A 15,896-nucleotide genomic window follows, 5' to 3' on the forward strand; every position below is an offset into this window, starting at 1 on the left:
ATTTTATATAGTGCAAACTCTACCCAAGGGCATTGGAGCGCTTTACATGAGCACTATATGACATAACACAAGGTCAGGTTTACAATATTTTGTGTATATGTTTTAGGCACGGGGAGATTAAGTAATTTGCCGAGAATCACAGGCTGTTGAGCAGAAGCCAGAACTCTAACCTGTTCCCCCAGTTTACAGTCTGTGGCGCTGGCCAGAAGGCCACATCTCCTTCCCGGCACACACATGCTCATGACAAATGACATACCAGTGCAGGAGCAGCTTCAGTCCGAGCTTGCAGTTGTCTCTAAATTCGTGTTCATTGTTTTGTATTCAGATTTAGAGGCTTTTTGCAGTGAGCATGATTAGGCATATAGATATCATTTTAGAATGGCAGCTTGCTGATGCGATACGTCCCAGTAATTGAACAGGGCTCATCAGCGCACGGTGACAGACTGGTAATCACTGCTGCTGCTGCCTGACAGCCCTGACGTCTCGCTGCACAGAGCAGGTATTATCCACGGCACCCTGTCGACAACTCCTAAATATTCTCTTCCACTGCTCTGTATCCTGTCAGCACGGCCTCGCCCCTAGAGTTGCTGCCATTGGCTCTAGCATGATGCAACAATCCTATATATGAAGCTTTCTGTAGTAACAACGTATGTCAGGCCCCTACATGACGTGTTCTCTCCGACACAAGCCATGATTTCTTTTGCCTCGAACATAAAATTGATGGATAAGGGGTAGGTGTTTCTTTGGAACCTAACAAAAGAGATGAACTTTACTGTTCGACTATTGAAGTAGCCGGGGTATCTTGGGTCCTGGTTAGAAGCAAGGAATACGGGTGCCGCACCTCCCTAGTTTGGTAGTAAAAGACAGCCATAATTATGCAAAGGCAGGAATGTCACACAGCAGTGTGATGGTGGTCTTGTGGCAGCTAGAGCTGGCTAGTCCACAGAATCATGTATATATGTAGTAAGTACACACGTATCTCCTTCTGGCCCATACTCTTTCGATGTGTAAGAAGTAATCTAGCTTTCTATTATACAACTGGGACCTCATATTTGAATGGCATGTCTACTACTATAGGTAGTGCTGTTAGCAGGTTATGAGCTAAAGATACTGAGTTGTGTAGGTATATATATATCTGGCTGTTTGTCTGTTTGAACTGGCATAGCGAGCAAAGAACAATGAAACAAAATGCCCCCCAGTGCAATTGGCAGTGGTGAGAATAATTCAAGAATTATACCTTTCACTTTGTCGCGTTGTCGCGTTGAGCAGGTTTCCTGTTTAATAGTAGCAATTCCTTGAGAAACTGAAAAGGGCCAAGGAAGCAAGATTTAAATTTCAGAGCATCTCTCACAACAGTTATATATTTAGTGGACGGCCATACCCGTTTATAGATCTTAGCTGCAGGGCATTGTTTTTTTCTTATATTCAACCTTTTTTGCGCTTTGATGCATTGAACCCAAAAGCGAATAGATTGGTTCCTGAGCAACAGTTGTTTCCTCAGATCATTAGACAGTGTAGCTGAGGAACATTGGAATGCATTCTAGATGCTAACTTTGATTGGACATCTGAAATAAGACAAATAATGGTGAATATAAATTTGAACAGAGAAAGTAGAATTTACTTGCCATTCTCAACAGCAAGTCAAAACACATTAGGCATAATTCTAGTATGGTATATAATCGTTCAGTTTATCCAAGATTTAGTCGTTCGAAGGATTAAAATTTCACTTTGTGGTAATTTAAATTAAGGCACTGTCCCAAGCATGAACAATGCTTAATCAACCCTTATGCTATATTTAGATTCCAATTTCAATTGCATACATTGTGGTCATGCCTTTTTGTTGCGACAATCACAATCCAGCGTTCAGGATTTACCAGCAACACTTAAGCACGCTCAAGTGCTTGAATGAAATGCTGCTTGCTTTCGAAGTTCAGATCTCTGACACAGCAGCCAAGTTTCAACTCGAAGAGAACCTTTGTAGTTTGTCTAAATCAGCAGTTCTTCCTCTGCCACTTTAGCTCTATTTGCATTTTCAAGTAAGAGGTATTTTTAGGAGGAGGAAAAGCAGTTACATAAAACACAGAAAGAGATTTCAAAGCAAAATAAAAGACAGCAAGGAAATTAAAAAAAAAGCCAGTTTTCATAAACACTGCCAAAAGTATTGTGCACTCCTGCAGTCTCAAAAGAACATGTTCTGGGCATTTTTTGAAGGTGATAATTGCCTCATTTTCAGGCTCTAAAATAATGATCCCTTCGAAGTACAACTTTTTTAAGCCCAGAACGTTGATGTCTTTGTAGATTGTGGTAGGGAATATCAAAGGCATATTATTGAAGGGCCACAATATCATGACCAGAATGTATGTATTTGTATGTGTGTATGGCATTTCTATAGGTCAAACGAGGTTGAGTAGAGGAGAATCGCCCCACTTAAATTACCCTCAAAGATGAAAAATAAAATGGCAATTCATTATCATTTTATTTTCCATCCTCCCATCCTGAAGCAAGAGTCAGGATGGGGATGGGCTGATGCTGAATGACAGCAGCAGGTAGGAGGGTGGACTGTTTGTGCACTTTTCAAAGTGCGCATGTCCCTTTGGCCGCCGTCTTGTGATGGCCAGCCACCCATGCGCAGTTTGGAACCTCTAACCCAGCTTCCTCCAGCAATACGTGCGATGGATTTTTCCTTTTTTTTTGTTCGTGCATCCTTCTTAACCGCTTCCGCGCTACCGCGAATTCCCGCTGTGCGCTGGAATTTCAAAAATGGCTTGTTTATGACAAAGCCAGCTCGTCATCCGCGTAGCGCAGGTAACGCCCATGACGAGCTGGCTTTGTCATTAGCGCGGAAGGGGTTTTAAAGGGCTTTAACCAACGAACAGTAAATGTTTGATTGCTTTTTGGATGTTAGGTTATGGGGTCATACAGACTTGACACAGCATCCTCCAAATTCTTCCTCTCTAATATTAGGTCACCAGAGTGTTTTGAGGTCCATCAGTGCCCCTGCTGCAAGAAACTAAACTCATGACACAGAGTGGGAGAAAGTGGTTTAACCAGTTAATCCTATCACGAGCCAAAGTCTTGAAATTAAAGGAACAAACCCAAGCAACCACTAATACCCATAATAGCTGTTCACAGGGAGAATCCACCTACTGAACAGGCCCTGGGCTTTTTTTTTGCCCAACATCGGGGAAGTAAACAAAGTGAACGCATTGCACAGACCTGATGCTCGTTGCCAAAGGGAATTAAAAAAACAACAACAGAGGAAATGCATAGAAGTCGGTATTAGGCAGAAAATCACTTATGCAGAGAGCCCTGATACAAAGGAGAAAGTGGAAAGCATGTGAGCAATTTGTGCAGCAGAGGCAAAAAAGGGCAGAGGCTTGGACCAAGGAGTACACAGGCATTACCAGGATTAGGTAGACAACAGAAAATGATTAACCTAGATCTGTTGTCCAGCACATGCACCTCACATGCTCATGGGTCTAGCACAGAAAACACGGCAAAGGCACAGAGGCTGTTAGAAATGGGATTTCTGGCTGGCAAGGGCACGCGCCTAATCCAGGCAGAAACCTGCACTCTAGTCAGGGCAAGGGAGTTACACTCAGATGATAACCCTTGCTCACCCCCTTGGTAGCTTGGCAGAGCAGTCAGGCTTATCCCAGAGGCAATGTGTAAAGCATTTGCGCAGCACACTCATACAGCAGGGACACATTAGGCACACCACAAAAGAAACTCCACACACATTTATGCAATAATAGCCTTTGTATTATCCATAAAATGCATTAGAACAAAATCACATACATACACTGTGTCACCTGGCACTTGGCATGACTATACAGGGATTACATATACCACAGGGCCAATTGGGCCACTGTCACAACATCACAACTCACAGTTAGTGAAGACAACAAGTAACTACTGGTAAGGGTACACTTAGCATGAACACGAGGCATAAAGCTCATAGTGGTACTCAGCATAGCACATTATGCATACACAGATCTAGTAAAAGAGCACCAAAGTATCATACTGGCCAGTTGTACATACTAGGAAAATATTGTGTCCCCATCAGGCAACTGCCTCAACTCATTGGCACATGACCTGTAACCAGGTCTCTCCTCTGTCCCTTGTGAGGACACCTGACACGTACCCTAATACTAGGGCCCAAATGCAGCCGGTCGAGATGGAGGACAAACACGTACCTCCCTTGCAGCTGCTAAAGAATGTCCCTGCCACCCAGTGCCACAAGAAAGGGGGCGGGAGTGCAGCTCACCAGAGCTCCTTCACTGGAGAATGCCCCCAGTGCTGCAAAAGGAATGCAGCTGCCCACGATCATGCGGTGAAGCACTAAACAGCAGTGATAAAGTGCCCAGAGTCCAAAAACCACCAACAACCAGTCAGAAAATATACCAGAGGAAGGCAAAAAGTTCTGGGATGACCCAGCAAAAAGGGCCAAGTCCACTGGAGGTCTGGTGGCGAGAGAACGCGAAGTGAATATAAAGATATCTGGAAACAGGGTCAATACCTAAGACATGTGTCGGGAGGCCTGACACTAACACTCATGTTGAACACTTTTTTCTCACCACCATTGACATCGCACACTGACTTAGAAGCAGCCGCGGCCGGTAGTGGGATCACCAAATGCTATGCAGTGTGTGCAACAAAATTAGTTTTATTTATTTTTATGTTTACTTACCTGTTAAAGTCCATAATCCATACATTTACTACCCCCCACCCTGCCCCTCCCCCTCCCCACGTCACCGCCCGGCCGGTACTCCCACTACCGGCCGCGGCTGCTTAGAAGAGGTTTTTAGTTCTCACAAACATGAATTTTTAGGTTTTGCCTGCACATTGCTTCCGCTGAGCTTGTGAAGACTTTAATAGTTTAAAAAAAATGTCAAAAGGGGTTTACAGCACACTCTTGTTTTCCATTTGTTCGTATGCTTCTCACTCTGCTTTCCTTGTTTTCTGTTGGTTCAAGCATGCTATTTCCGGTTGTGTTATTCTCGCGGATAAAGGCATTCTATGTCACAACAGGAGGCTTCGGATTATGCTTCTCTTTCTTAACTGAGTATTTCACAGCAGCCAATCAAACCCATAAAACTTTAAACTGCATGAGCCCCAACAGCTCACTGTCCCATTCAAATATAATAATCATGCCTTCCTATATATATCGATATAACCTTATATATCCTTCCTCTTTCTTTCCTTCTGCTGTGCCCAAGCTAGGTGTCTTCATTTCTATTGATAATTTGTATTTGCATGTGTGTTACTTTATTGTAATTGCCTGTGATTGCTGTTATCATAGTAGTTACGGAGAGGGCTCCGTTCTTCTGAGCTCTTTGTGTAAACATTGCCCTGTCACCTTCCCAGAGTGGAGCGGGGAATCATAGCGGTCGGTCCTCTCGGAATGAGGACACAGTCCTCTTTTTGTTGTTATTCTAGCACATGCATGCAAAGCCAGTCTGGGTCCTATGAGTCTTGGATCAGCTTTGCACTTTGTTCATAGCCTTTTTTTTATCAATACTCCAGTCCCCAGAGAATACTCAATGGGATTAATAAATGGTAATCACTGGATCAGCCATAGGGAGACATGCAGGTGGCTAACTCCACTGAAATTGGACTAGTTTTGGATGGGATCTGCACAGTTTTTGCCTGTTAGCCTTTATGACACCTGCTCTGGGGCTCATGCCCGCCTGAACCTCTTCTGGCCCCTCACTACATTTTTCCTTGAAGCAGCATGGCACACTATGCTGATGAAGAGGAAGGATATATGAAATACACAGAAGTGCCTTATGAGCACCAGGTGGGATAGAGGCTGGTGGAAGTGCTTGATACGCATGCTGGTTTCCGTTAATTGAGACCTAATCAGGGCTTGGAGGTCTTTTAAGCAACCCTTGCTCCATTATGGATGGCGAGAGTTGGGAGGGTCCCTGAGGACTCTTTCGCAGGTAATGTTTCAACCAATGATGTGGTCTTCGCCCAAAGAGCCTCAGGTGGATGTTCTTCCTCTTCGGACGTCCTCTATCAGATTTCTGCCTCATTCCTTCGAAGCCCTGAGTATGGGAGCACTCCATCCCAGGGTCCTTTGAGGATCTCAGTGAGTTCAACTCCTCACCTGAAAAACATGTCTTCTACATATTCTTCCCTACCAGTGGATTCGGACAGTCCCCAGGATGATATATATTTGGCATCAAAATGGAAGACTCACAATGCCACTACTTATTTACCGCTGGTTGATCATAACCACCAGCAACAGAGAAAGTTCATCGCTGCTCCCAGCAAGGTGAATATCGGGTTGGTAACAACGCTGCCAATTCCACTTATGCAGGTAAGAGTTATTCTCGGGCTCTGAGGCCTTGGCGGAGGGACGAATACAGTTGTATCTGCACAATTGGAAGATTATCACTCAGAGTCCATGGGTGTTGCAGACAGTTCAGGGGTTCAGATTGGAGTTTTACTTTACTCTCCGTCAGAGGAGGCATCTAATGTCTCTTCTTTTTTCCCAAGTAGCGAGCCTTTTCATACACAAAGAAATTCATGCGCTCCTTTGAAAAAGTGTGATAGTACAGACTGATCTGCATTCACAGAGTTTCGTCAGTAAAATCTTCTTGGTTCAGACTAGTCCTGAATCTCAAGTATTTCAACTCTTGGATAGTGTATCACACCTTCAAGATGGAGGGCATAGCCCTACTCTGTGGTATTTTGCTAGAGGGAGATTGGATGGTCCGGTTAACCTCAAGGACACTTATTCGGCAGTCCTCATCTCCCCCCCTCCCCCCACCCCCCATTGGAGGTTTCTCCAATTTTGGTGGCACCACCTTTGGTACAAGTTCACTGCCATGCTCTGTGGTCTTTCCTTGGCTCCCTGGTGTTTCACCAAGTTGCTTTGAATGGTTGTTCAATATCTCTGTGAGCGGGGAGTGCAATTGATTATGTATCTAGAGGACATTCTCTTATGGTGCAGAGCAGGGACACGTTTCCTCTTCATCTCTCTTGGGTGGTCCAGCTCCTTCAGGATCTGGGATTCATCATCAATTCAGATGAATCAGTTATGGTTCCTTCTCAGCTGTAGAGTTCCTGGGTTTTTAAATAGATTCTGTCAAGGCTCAACTCCTGTTACCATTGATGAAAAGAATGTGTATTAAGAAAGAGTTGAGGATCCTGGCTCGCCTTGTGGGTGTATTAGCGTCTTCCATCCAAACGATATTTCCGGGTCCCCTGCATTATCGGTCCCTTCAGAGATTGAAGATCTTGCATATTTGGAAGGGATTGTCCTATTCAGAGGGAATAGTGCTATTGGAAGAGGCCAGAGGGAGATGTCCTGGTAGCTGTATCACATGGATGCCTGGATCGGCAACTCAATCTTTGCTTAGTTTCCGGAGATGATAATAGAATCCAATTGCAGATGATGGGGTTGGGGGGATGCCAGCTGTGGATCAGTAGAGACGGGGGCAGGAGGTTCCCGGACAAGATTCATCTCAATATCAATTGTCTGGAGCTATTGGAGGGGTAATTTGCAGTTCATACTCTAACTCCACGCAAGGTGAGTTGTTACATTCTTCCCTGAATAGACAACGTGTCAGCGGTACGTTATATATCCACCACCTGGGCCGGACAAGATCCTGTCTTCCGGTGGAGATTGCCAAAGACTTCTGGCTATATTGTCTCCAACACCAAGTCTCAGTGACAGCGGAATATATTCCGGTCCAGTCCAATGTGATTGCGGACTATAACTCTCACTTCCTATGTGATTCCAATGATTGGCGACTACATCCACATGCCGTTTACGAGCTGACTCTGCTCAGGGGGCCATGCACGATTAATCAATTTGCATCCCATCTGAATGCGCATCTCTCTATTTTTTATCTCTTGGAGGCCGGCACCCTCTTGCAGCAGCATCCAACGCCTTTCTCCAGTCATGGATGACAGGTCTTCTGTACGCATTTCCTCCCCTTCTCAAATAACCAGATGGTACTCCCACAGGTTAGTCGACAGACGTGGATTTGGTCTTAGTGACCCCTTGTTGGAAGGCCAAGTCTTGGTTTCCTGTAGCAGTGTTTACTCTCTTGCTCACTGCCTGTGAGGATTCTCCCCTTTCCGGACCTCCTCTCCAACCTGATGTGTCTCCCACATCCTGTGGTGTCCGAAGGGCTCTTATCCCTCATGGTTTGGAGACTGTCAGTCGACATTGGCAAGTGTCAGAAGTTTCACAGGATGCTTTGTTCTTCTTGTCACAATCTTGGGCTCCTTCTAAGCACAAGCGACATAAGGCTGCTTGGCGCCGTTGGGTATGTTGATGTAAGTAACAGAGTGTGGATTCCTTGGGGGCAAGTGTGCATATGATTGTGAATTTTCTATCTGATTTGGCTAGTCAGGGTCTTCCCTATAAGACGGTTAACAACTTCCGTTCTGCTATTTCTGCTAGACACCACTATTTGGATGGTAAACCTGTAGGTGAGCATCAATTGGTGTGCAAGTTACTTAGAGACATTCGGATGGTCCACCCTCTAAAACAAAGTTTTTTTGTTATGGGATATTGATGTGTTTTTGAATTTTCCCAGATCTTGGCCTGCTAATGATGATCTTTTTCATAAACAATTGTCTGCAAATCTAACACTTCTTTTATGTTTAGTTTCCTGCAGACATATTTCAGATTTAAGAGCTCTGGACTTAGTAGGAAGAGTATTTACTCCCTCTGGGGTGTCATTTACTATTTCAAGTCGTACAAAAAACTGCATCGCGATGTATCATTTATCTTGCCTTTCATCACCATCAGAAATTGTGTATGGTTAAATGATTCAAAGCATATGAGGAATGTATCCATTACCTGCGGATAGATGCTGCGGGTCAATTGCTTATTGCTTTACAGAAATATTTCCGCCCAGACTCTTCAGCAACCCTGGCCAGATGGGTTAAATGGTTGTTGGCATAAGCTGTAATAGATGTATCGATTTATGAAGCTAAGCTCATTCTGTGGAAGGAGCTATGGCCTCTAAAGCCTTTTCTGTGGGTTCTTGCTTAGAGGACATTATGGCTGCGACAGACTGGTCTTCTGATTCCCCCATTAAGGTCTGCTATCACAAGCCTATTGGGAATGTGGCATCGATGGTGTTGGCTCAATTTTAAACTTGTGTAATCCAAAGCCTCCGGTCCTAACATAGAATGAAAACGTTTCTAGCTAACGCACCAAGAATTTTAAAATCTATTAAGGGCACGGAGGCAAGGATTATCCCTCCATGAGACATTAGAATTTCTTTAAATGGGGATTGTTTCTTTTGCATGTTCATTATACCTGATGTTTCCATGTTATCATGCTTTTTGTGATGAACTGTTTCTTGCTGTTACTGCACCCTATTTTTCTCCCCCATAATTGATTGAACTATCTTCATGGGATGGCTATTACTTTGATGTTTTCATTTCAGGTACAAATGTTAAATTGTCTTGAAGCTGACTATTGTGTTGTTGGTGACTGATCCACTGTTGCAGCGAAAAGAGTTCATCTTTACCTGTTGGATTACGTTCCTCCTGTGGATTGAACATGTTGATTCCATTGCAGTTTCATGTTGGATATAGGTTTCTAGGCCTAATGTTGTGGTTTGCAAATAAAGAAGAATGACTATGGGCCTATTTATCTATATAGGGCGGCATGATCCCTATGATTGGATGAGACAGTGGGCTTTTGGGGCCATGGCATATACAGTTAAAATTTGTATGTTTTGATTGGCTGCTGTGAAATTCTCAGTAAAGACAGAGAAGCATGATCCTCGCCTCCGTGTCCTTAATAGAATTGAAAATTCTTGGTCTGTTATCTAGAACATTTTTCACTCTTTTAGGGGTTTCTGTTGATGGCTGTGCGATGGGACACGTGGCTTGGGAGGTGCAGCTCCTCATTCCTGGGATGTTTTCTATACTGATAATCTTGTTGGCACTAGTGCAAGAGCATTCCTGGGGTGCACATGATTTGTGCTCATGCCCCAGTAGCGCACAAGGGACCCTTCCTCCTCCTATGCAGCCTGTGGGGCACCTTTAATAGAGCACATAAGGATTTTTGATATGAGAGGACATATAAAGTTGTAGGTGGCAGGGGATGATTGGGTGCCCAACCTGACACCAACATTGTCAACTAATGAGCTGGGTTTCTTGCATTACAAAACTCTCATTTTTACTTTTTTCCATTACTGAAAGCAAAGAAGCACCCTCTATCATCGGGAAAAAACTGTGCACATTCCCTTATGTTGCTGACCATTGTTGTACGCATTCTTTTTCGTTGCTGAATAAACAGTGCAGGCCATTCTGTTTCAGGAATTTCTTGTTTTAACATAATATTCATAACATAGCATTCACCTGTGGGCATCTTGGTGCTGAATAACAGATGTTTCTTATTACCCAACTTAATGGTACACATGTTATCGACCTCAGAAGGATCAAAGGCTAAGTGGACTGTGGCATGGAATGTCAATTGCTATGAGGTCATATCATTACGTCTTGGAAGGCTGTCGTGTGAGTGAATTCCAAGCTTTGACAGTTACTGTGCCACGGCTGTTGGATGGCGTGTTAAGATTAAACATCTCTTACCAACATCTGTTCCTTCTCTTTTGTGTCACGACATCACAATTTTGGCAACGAGGATTGGACATGCTTTCACGTTGTGTTCTTCATCGCTGTACACCCCCAGAAGGCGAGTGGTAGGTTGTTGTCGCAGCTGTAGGATTCTGTTTGGTCGGTTTTTTCTTATGGCATACCTTGAGGCAATTGAATGACTGGAGCACTTCTTCACTTCTTTTTGAGCTAGGGATCAGTGGTGAAACAATTTACTGGCTAGCAGGAACGACAATTCGCCCTCTAGCTCCTTCCTGTATTACTCTGGTTGACCAGAAGAACAACTCTTCTCCCTATGACTCTGTGGCCATTATAGTTGTTGTGCGCATGCGTCAGTGTTCAGGAAGAAGATGAGCCTTAAAAAAAAAATAACAACTAGAGCGCACCGACAACAGCAAGTGACATACGTTCGGACCTGCCAGGATTTCAACCTATGACCATGAGGCCAACATGGGCCCCTACCATGGCTGCCTTAGTCACTAAGCCCCCAGCCTGGGACTTTATCCCTTTATATGACGGGACAAGCCTTTTCATTAGTGAATAGAACTGCTCACTGGGTCCATTGGTAACTAAAACAATGCTTATCACATTTTTGGTTATCAAATGCGCTGCAGGTAGGGGTGAGCGTAGTTCGTGAAGTAGCGCTACGTGTAGCTACACAAAGTGCACTTCGCACGAAGCGAGCTACGCGTAGCACTTCGTGAACTGCGTAGTAGCATGTTCGCACTGTGCAAGATGTCGTTTTCAATTATTGTACCGTGTGGACAAGCATCCGGCACTGTGCAATCATTGAAAACGGCATCTTGCACAGTGCGAGCTGTACTTTTCTGCTGCTCGAGTAGATTTTTCCTTTTCCTCGAGCTGCAGCTTCCGAGAATCTCGCCTGGAATCTCGCCTGGAGGTTTATTTTCCATGCTCACGATCGCGAACAAGGAAAAAGTCTCGCGAGGATGTCATTGGATGAGACAGTGGGCTTTTGGGGCCATGGCATATACAGTTAAAATTTGTATGTTTTGATTGGCTGCTGTGAAATTCTCAGTAAAGACAGAGAAGCATGATCCTCGCCTCCGTGTCCTTAATAGAATTGAAAATTCTTGGTCTGTTATCTAGAACATTTTTCACTCTTTTAGGGGTTTCTGTTGATGGCTGTGCGATGGGACACGTGGCTTGGGAGGTGCAGCTCCTCATTCCTGGGATGTTTTCTATACTGATAATCTTGTTGGCACTAGTGCAAGAGCATTCCTGGGGTGCACATGATTTGTGCTCATGCCCCAGTAGCGCACAAGGGACCCTTCCTCCTCCTATGCAGCCTGTGGGGCACCTTTAATAGAGCACATAAGGATTTTTGATATGAGAGGACATATAAAGTTGTAGGTGGCAGGGGATGATTGGGTGCCCAACCTGACACCAACATTGTCAACTAATGAGCTGGGTTTCTTGCATTACAAAACTCTCATTTTTACTTTTTTCCATTACTGAAAGCAAAGAAGCACCCTCTATCATCGGGAAAAAACTGTGCACATTCCCTTATGTTGCTGACCATTGTTGTACGCATTCTTTTTCGTTGCTGAATAAACAGTGCAGGCCATTCTGTTTCAGGAATTTCTTGTTTTAACATAATATTCATAACATAGCTCTCACCTGTGGGCATCTTGGTGCTGAATAACAGATGTTTCTTATTACCCAACTTAATGGTACACATGTTATCGACCTCAGAAGGATCAAAGGCTAAGTGGACTGTGGCATGGAATGTCAATTGCTATGAGGTCATATCATTACGTCTTGGAAGGCTGTCGTGTGAGTGAATTCCAAGCTTTGACAGTTACTGTGCCACGGCTGTTGGATGGCGTGTTAAGATTAAACATCTCTTACCAACATCTGTTCCTTCTCTTTTGTGTCACGACATCACAATTTTGGCAACGAGGATTGGACATGCTTTCACGTTGTGTTCTTCATCGCTGTACACCCCCAGAAGGCGAGTGGTAGGTTGTTGTCGCAGCTGTAGGATTCTGTTTGGTCGGTTTTTTCTTATGGCATACCTTGAGGCAATTGAATGACTGGAGCACTTCTTCACTTCTTTTTGAGCTAGGGATCAGTGGTGAAACAATTTACTGGCTAGCAGGAACGACAATTCGCCCTCTAGCTCCTTCCTGTATTACTCTGGTTGACCAGAAGAACAACTCTTCTCCCTATGACTCTGTGGCCATTATAGTTGTTGTGCGCATGCGTCAGTGTTCAGGAAGAAGATGAGCCTTAAAAAAAAAATAACAACTAGAGCGCACCGACAACAGCAAGTGACATACGTTCGGACCTGCCAGGATTTCAACCTATGACCATGAGGCCAACATGGGCCCCTACCATGGCTGCCTTAGTCACTAAGCCCCCAGCCTGGGACTTTATCCCTTTATATGACGGGACAAGCCTTTTCATTAGTGAATAGAACTGCTCACTGGGTCCATTGGTAACTAAAACAATGCTTATCACATTTTTGGTTATCAAATGCGCTGCAGGTAGGGGTGAGCGTAGTTCGTGAAGTAGCGCTACGTGTAGCTACACAAAGTGCACTTCGCACGAAGCGAGCTGCGCGTAGCACTTCGTGAACTGCGTAGTAGCATGTTCGCACTGTGCAAGATGTCGTTTTCAATTATTGTACCGTGTGGACAAGCATCCGGCACTGTGCAATCATTGAAAACGGCATCTTGCACAGTGCGAGCTGTACTTTTCTGCTGCTCGAGTAGATTTTTCCTTTTCCTCGAGCTGCAGCTTCCGAGAATCTCGCCTGGAGGTTTATTTTCCATGCTCACGATCGCGAACAAGGAAAAAGTCTCGCGAGGATGTCATTTTGCTTGCTCACGGTCGCCAACTTAACGTTGACGACCGCTAGCAAGCAAAAAGTGAGGCTGCACTACGCTACGCATGTTTGCACTGTGCTACGTGCAGTTCGCGTAGTGTGAAGTTGTGCAAACTACGCAAACCACGCGATCGTAGCGTAGTGCTTTGCCCAGGGTTAGTTGCGGGGCATATTCACAAGGAGCTATCCCGGAATTAACTGCACTTTTGCACAGCCAAAGTCGTGATAAATTTACCCCACTATTCACAAGCTGGTGCTAACAGCCCATGGCACCACTTTTCTTGCGATAGCAGCTGCAAAAAATATCGCCACAGAGGACCCCTGCAACTATTGCTAATGAGATGCAGAGTAGGCATTCCCATGACAAAACCCGCAACAACACCACACCTCAACATTTACAATGACCAGACAGATCGCGATAAGAACACAAAACAAGCGATAAGGCACGTTAGCAGTAGGACTTTTACACCTGCCCTGACCTGGTGTAAAGTCGGACTGCAGCCCGCACCACAATAGGGAGCCCTGCCCAGGGCATCATCGGAAGGGCAACAGATGTCATGGAGCAACTGAACATGCAGCACGGACACCAAGGAGGTTCACAACACCAACCCGGTACACCCCCCCCGGACCACCAGAGGGGCAGCGCAGACAATTACAGCGGTCCCCCAGGAAACGTACCTGCCTCACAGGCACAACATCTGACAATGTCACTGTCTACTACAGGCTGAATGGGACAACCATCCCACGCACCCTGGCATCATCGCCTAACAGGCCTAAGGCACCAACGCAGCGGACAACCAACATCCCACCCCACATCAAGCTGCTGGCCATGCCCCACCTGTTAGCCCCTGGCACAGCCCAAACAACACCCGCCAGAGTCGGCGGAGTCTCACAGCCAGCCACATCCAAGACCCCCACGCCTGTCCTCCATCATCCTGGCACCCCAGTCCCTGTACCGCCAACACAATGTGCAGGAACCGCTGGAGACTAAGCAAGGACCACACGCCATAACCGGATGCACGCACGTGTTGGGGGGGGGCAATCCACTGCACACATGTCCCACCTAAGCCCCCTGGGGACACAGCACAAAATCTGCGCAATGGGAAGCACACATGCGCAATGTAACAACCTAGGCAATTAAATTTGACTTTGTCATATAGGGTGTAATAATAGAGAGGAAAAAACTAATTAAAGTTCATCTTCTAATGTTTATTAACATAATTAAAAATCCATTATAAAAAACCTGATTTCACAATACAAGTCAGATCACATCCATAATAATCAAATCAACATTATAGAAACAAATATATTTTATATTCAGAATTTAAAAAGTGGCACAGTTATATCTCGACAAGCGTTTCGGCGACCAGCGCCTTCTTCTGGAGTAACCACACACTACTAATTCCGTGATTCTATGGTTTGAAGCCGTTTAAGATCCGTAGTCTTGAAATCAGGGACGATTTAACTTTTATAAATGACAACAAAGACGAAATTCTACCACGTTCAGTGATTGAGCCAATAACTGGTAACCAGTAGATACTACGTGGCACGGGTAGTGGATTGATTAAAACACACGAATCTGAATTAAATATGGGATGTAAAAATGCCTCATCATCGTTGAAAAATTTAGAAGCAACCCGTTATCCGCTCCTGGTCTGCATGAATATCCTAGCATATCGCGGAATACTGTTTCTGAAAATAAACCTCATATTCGGAGGTCATTTCTCGTATATGTTACTTGATATTCTATTACACAGCTTGTTATCAGCATGAACAGCGATCAGGAGGCGTTTTTACCACTGGTCGCGTTGAGTGGAGGAAGATGCAGCTCAGTCTGGACGAAAGCCGGGTCGCAGTCACCGAGGTGAATGAACACGTGGTGCAACTGAACCTGAACAGGCCAGTGGGGCCACCAACCTACGCCGGTGACACTCGGTGAATGGCCCGTGCTGTCCACTGCCTCCGGTATACACTGCTCTTGGCCTAGGCTGAGCTCAAGTAGGCCACAGATTTGGAACTGTATATTGATTATGCAAAGGCAGATGACACATCATTGCATGCAAGGAGAGGCCTAAGAGGATGTCGCCTTGCTACTTGGTGGAGAGAAAAGGATCATCGTTATGGAGGTGTTCGTAGACTCCCTTGGTGTCACTAGCGCTGTGCATCTCGAGCCGAAGACACATGGTCATTGGCCACTGCTGACCGCTGCCTACGGCCTACACTGCAGTCCAGTAGGTCGCAGAGTCATGATTCAGCAATGGTGGAGTGCATATCAATCAGCCCTGGCGCCACTAAGTCTGTTCCCCGACATTCATGGGCACTCCATGGTCGAAAAGTGGTGGCGTCTGAGCATATGGACTAGGGGGCAGATTTCACCCCCATGTAGCTGATACTGAATGGTTGGTGGCAAGGGGCTGTCGCATTCCACTCCTCCATTTGCTGCTTCCTG

The sequence above is a fragment of the Lissotriton helveticus genome, chromosome 7 (assembly GCF_964261635.1).
Source record: "Lissotriton helveticus chromosome 7, aLisHel1.1, whole genome shotgun sequence".
Lineage (NCBI taxonomy): Eukaryota > Metazoa > Chordata > Amphibia > Caudata > Salamandridae > Lissotriton > Lissotriton helveticus.